The 5750-nt window shown below is 37.2% G+C and overlaps 1 long non-coding RNA gene across 1 annotated transcript; it reads left to right on the forward strand.

The window, feature by feature from the left end:
* The first annotated feature begins 2528 nt into the window (after window positions 1–2528).
* Window positions 2529–4475, forward strand: LOC139706505 (uncharacterized). Its single transcript, XR_011708127.1, has 3 exons — window positions 2529–2826; window positions 3487–3622; window positions 4224–4475. It is a non-coding gene; the product is annotated as an uncharacterized lncRNA (long non-coding RNA).
* The last annotated feature ends 1275 nt before the right edge of the window (window positions 4476–5750 follow it).

A 5750-nucleotide genomic window follows, 5' to 3' on the forward strand; every position in this document is an offset into this window, starting at 1 on the left:
AGGCGAGCGCGCTACCGCTTGAGCCACATCCCCAGCCCTCCTCTAAGTTTTAAGTAGCTCCTTCATGGCAGCTTTGAACCACATTTCCAGTCACGCTGCACGAGTGGAGATATTGACCCATAACAATTACAGCAGTGCTTTCAGAGTACTTCACCTGTGTGAGCAACACAAATTCTCATATCCTCACAGCATTCCACTTCATTGTTCTTTTTTTAAAAAAATTTTTCCCCATATTTTTTATTGGTGCATTATTATAATTATACACAATAGTGGGATTCATTGTTACACATTTGTACATGCACATGATATAGTAATATAAATAGGCCAATATCATTTCCCAATATTTCTCCTTTCCCTCTCCTGGTGCTCTTTTTATTTCAATTTTGTGGATTAGCAACTGAATGCAGAGAGGATAAGCAATTTGCCCAAGATCAAAACCAGGAAATATTGGAACTGGCATTCAAATTGCAGGCCCCTTACCTCCCAAAGCCAAGCTTAGACCACAATTCTATCCTGTCCTTCTGAATTACTAATATAGCTAGCACAACCTAAATATGTGTGCAACTCTTACAGAATTACACTGCCTATTTAAAACTTTGATACAAAATATGCAATTCAGACTTTTGTCAGTTCTCTAACTTTCACATTTCATGATTTTATTTTTAATCATATAATCTTTAGTTAAAATTAAAAAATGATGCAGACTGTCCCACATGTCTTTATCACATGAAGAAGGAGACTTTCTAAACACTGATGAAACCTCTAAATCAACATACTCTGCAGTTTATAGATCTTTCTTCCTGGAATTTAACTTGCATATGCCTACTGTTTTCTTAAAGCATTAAGAATGTACAAACAAGACATTTACAATGTATGGCATGTAGCATACACCTTCCTGCGGTTGATGGCAAATGGTCAAGGGAAGCACCAGATCACCTCAGCCAGTGATCTCAGATAAGGAAGCTCTGGTCCCATTCTGGCAGGGCCATGGCAGGCCTAATTCTCAAGGACCACCTATAAAAAGTGCAAAACTCTTGATCTTCCAATAAAAATGAAGACACTAGATGTTGGACAAGTTTCCCAAGTGAGATGTCAAGGTGGCAGTTGATATTAAAATCTAGAGTCACTTTGTGTCATCTATATGGATAAATAGATGATAGTATGAAAGGCAAAATGATATAGGTCCAGGTTGAAGAGCATTAAGACCCCAGGACTGGGCTTTAATCCATGCTCTGTTATTCACGCCCAGTGTCATCCTGGCCAAAGTTTGAGCTGCAGTTGTTGCAACTATGAAAGGAGGATTCATTCAATAGATATGTGTAGACTTATGATGGTGTACCAGGCCCTGTTTTCAGTACTATACGAAGCAGTGAACCAGACAGACACAAAGTTTCACCCTTATTTAGTTTATATTCTAGTATATGTAGGAGGATGTGGGATGTGCAGAGTCAGATAATAAACCAATGAGATGTGAACTATATAGTAAGTCAAATGCTTGAAAGTATCAAAGAGTAAAAGAAAGCAGAGAAACTGAGAGGGAGTGTCTGCTAGGGTGGAGATGGGAGCCTAGGAAAATGAGAGCTATGAATTTAAATAGGGTGGTTATGAAAGTCTCCACTGAGGAGCAGAGATTGTAGGCATGCAGGTATCCAGATCAACAGAGGCAAAAGCTAGTGCAAAGGCTTTGCAGCACCCTCCCAGGTGGGAACAAAAAAATAAATCAATCAATGTTGCTGAAATGGGTTGAATGGGAATCAGGAAGGCACAGGAGCCATAGAGGAGCTAAGGATGTCACAGTTTTCAGATTGAATGACAGAAAGATGGAGCTGCCATTTTTTGAAATGGAAAACTCTTCACAAGGAGTAGATATGATTTTGAATGAACAAAGTTTCTAATGCTGCCCATGTGAGTTGTCCAGGATCTAGTTGAACATTCAAATTTGGAGTCAACAGAGGGAACCAGACTGGACATATAAATGTGGGAGTTGCCAGGTAATGAATATATATATTTAAAAACCACAAGAAGTGTGCATAGGTTGGGAAGAGAAAAGGACCCAATTCAAAGGTATGACAATTTTTAGAGGTCCAGGCAGAACCAGCAATTGGAATGATAAGAGGGTAAAAGAAAGTCAGGAAAGTATAATCTCGTGGAATCAAAAGGTGAAAGTAAGTTAAAAGGAAGAAAATGTGAGCTGAATGTTGTTATAAGTCAATACTCTCATGGCATCGTTGCAAATTTTACAATAATGTAAAAGTTCCACACCACAGTGTAATACCAGGCACAGCATCCCATTTCATGCTTGCTCTTATTATTTTAAATGAAATTTTAAAAATCTGTTTAGGATTTCCCAAATAAAATTCAATCTCATTGTAATTTCATGGACATTTTATCTATAATGACTTTATCTTTGTCTTTCCAAAGGCAATAGAACTTTTTTTTTGAAGTTATTTATTTGTTTGTTTATTTATTGGTGTAGAGAGTAGGGTTTGGTGGAGGGAGAACTTGCTGCAGGATTTTTTTTTTTTTTTTTTTTTTTTTAGAATGGGAGAAAATCTTTGCCACCTGTACTTTATTTTTTTTTTAATATTAGTTGCTCATGACAATACAATGATCTTGACATATAATACATTTGATTCAAATGGGGTATGAATTCTCATTTTTCCACGTGTACAGATTGCAGGATGGCAATAGAACTTTTTTTAAAGAGAGAGAGAGAGAGAGAGAATTTTTTTAATATTTATTTTTTAGTTTTCGGCGGACACAACATCTTTGTTTGTATGTGGTGCTGAGGATCAAAGGATCGAACCCGGGCCGCTCACATGCCAGGTGAGCACGCTACTGCTTGAGCCACATCCCCAGCCCGGCAATAGAACTTTTAACATGTAAGGACATATACTTATTTCCTAAAGGTGCATCATAAAACCTTAAATTAGACTTTCTTTTCCCCATGAAATTTACTTATACTTTTGTAACAAGTCATAGTGAGAAAGTCAGTTAGTTATATAGAATTTGGTTTCAGAACTGAATTTTTAGGAATAAATCACTTGGTGCATTAAGTAGTAGTAAGTAGGAGGGAGGGACAATGGAAGGAAAAGAATAAAATAAGACATTTTTTGTATTTATTCTGAGTAACACACTACTAGGTCCTTTATTTATGTATCTCCTTTACTCTGCACATTAATCCCACAAGCTTGAAATGGCTTTTCCCAAACACTGGACATAGAGGAACTTGAATGTGCCTGTTGCTCTGATTCCTGCCAGGTGGGTGTTTTCTCCAAATGCTAAAAATATTTTCTATGATGGAAGAAGCTGTGTTCCTTACCTGCCTCAAAAGGTGAAAGTGACCAAAGGCTGGAGATGTGCATTGTCCCCAGCAGTGTCATTGTCCACATAACCAATCAAAATTTGGGAATAATGTGAACAAATAAATGCAGAATCCAAATTTCAGATCCTTTCTGGCCTAAGTTCTTCATTTTTTTGTTTTAGATAAAAATAATGGAAGCCAAATGTCTTTCTTCCACTTACTTAACCAGATGACTGGAAAAGGATTTGGGAGGCACAGCCACGGGTATCATATCTCTGCTCTTGGCTTGAGATGTTCATACATAACGTTTATGAGCTGGTGAGTCTGGCTTACCCAATAAAGGATTCATCATGTGTCATCTGCACATTTTGAAGGTTAGAACATTTGTCAGAAGTGGCTCTAAGTCTTTCTGTGTGGAGATGAATATAGAAATTGAATATGGATAATTTAAATAGTTCTGGTGAGTCATAATAAATGCAGTTTCCATAGGACACTGGATTTTCAATGCCACAATCATTACTGGAATCCATAAACAAGTATAAAATCTCACCAGGACTTATGTTATATTGTTCTTTCTGTTCTTTGAGGGAGGGAAAGGGAGATAGAAAAACTTATTCTTGAACTCTGTGCTGTTTCACACAATATTTTAATTTTAATTTTTTTGGCACTAGAAATTGAACCCAGGGGTTCTTAGCCACTAAGCCACATCCCCAGCTCTTTTTTATTTTTATTTTATGACAGAGTCTCACTAAATTGCTCGGTTCCTTGCTAAACTGTTGAGAGTAACTTTGAATTTGCAATCCTCCTTCTAAATCTCTAGGGTTATAGGCATGTGCTATCATACCAGCAATGGCTTATTTTTAAAGTTTTCTCCCTTTAGAATGTAAAACTCTTTTTTTTTTCTTTTTTTCTTTTTTAGGGACCAGGGATTGAACTCAGGGCACTGGATCACCGAACCACCTCCCCAGCCCTATTCTGTGTTTTATTTAGAGACAGGGTTTCATTGAATTTCTTAGTGCCTCACTTTTGTTGAGGCTAGCTTTGAATTCAAGATCTTCCTGTTTCAGCCTCCGGAAACACTGGGTTTACAGGCATGCATCACTACACCTGGCTAGAAGACAAGGATATGTCTTCTATTTCCAAAATTATAACCCTCATCTTCTGAAATAGAGTTGACACTCAATAAACATTTGCTGTATGAATGTATTCTGTTTCCTTCCAGACTCCTGCAGATTCTCAGTCCCACTGCAGGCTGCAGAGACATTCACCTAGACTACTTTCAGTGCCATTTATTTTCACTAGTTTATATGAATGGACAGAGAAATGCTGCATAACTGCTCAGGGAATTTAGGTCATATGCTCTGAAATTCATAGTCTTAAATTAGGAGTGAATGTTGAGACTACTAGACTGTGTACTTCATGAGGGCAAGAACTGTGCTTGTCTTCTCACCACTGTATCTCAAGAAACTTCATAGTACCTGGCCTATAGTGTGGTAAAATAACTAGTTTTAAAATAATCAATTAATAGAAAAGGTGTTTTATGAAACAGCAATGACAAAGATGGACCGACTAAGTATGAAGAGCTAGAGATAAAGACAGTCATCAGGGTCTCTCAATGTGGTGAAGGCACTCCCCCTCCCACTGTCTTGACAAGGTCACAGTGAGGATGAATGCTGGTGGGAAACAGAAACCATGAAACCCTTTTTTATATAATTGGGACTTTTCATTTTCATGCTCATGTTCCTGAAGGAGGCATGAGTATGTTAAATGCTAAACCAAATTAAATTTCAAATGGCAATCTCTCTCTGAAGATTGCTCCAACGGAACGACTCCTGCTAGAACATAACAGGTAGTTCATGCTTTGAAGGCTGTTCTACCAACCCTCAGCATATCAAGGACAAAATAGAAGGCTGCTCTTCTATCTCAGTACATTGAGGACAAAACTGATAATGGACAACAATCATTCTCTGAAAGGTCATGAGCATTTTAGGCCCCACATTGATTATATCAACTAAGAATCAATCATATTTCCCGCCTCTTAGAAAGCCTAATCATTATGCTGATTGCACAAAGCCCACCATATGTAGTTTTATTTTTGATTAAGGAAAAGTTATGTTATACACTTAGGAAAGTTAAGAAATATAAAGATAAATTCTCCTCTTTTCTGTGAACCCTATTTTACTTCACATAGGGACTTATGATGAGCATATTTAACGTTGGCGGTAAGTGGGCTAATGTTTAGAACTTGCCTTTTACTGAGAGAGATTAGAAAGATATAAGAACTAGTGCGCCTTGACTAAGAAAGTAACTCTTTGAGAAAGCAGCTCAACCAGTTTTATGAGAATAAATGTAGGAATTAATTAAAGTAGCTTTGTAAGACATATTTTTAGAGTAATAGAAATTTTATTTAGATTCTCGGGTTTAGAATTCTTTCGTTTTTAGCTGT

The sequence above is a fragment of the Marmota flaviventris genome, chromosome 7, assembly GCF_047511675.1.
Source record: "Marmota flaviventris isolate mMarFla1 chromosome 7, mMarFla1.hap1, whole genome shotgun sequence".
NCBI classification, from domain to species: domain Eukaryota; kingdom Metazoa; phylum Chordata; class Mammalia; order Rodentia; family Sciuridae; genus Marmota; species Marmota flaviventris.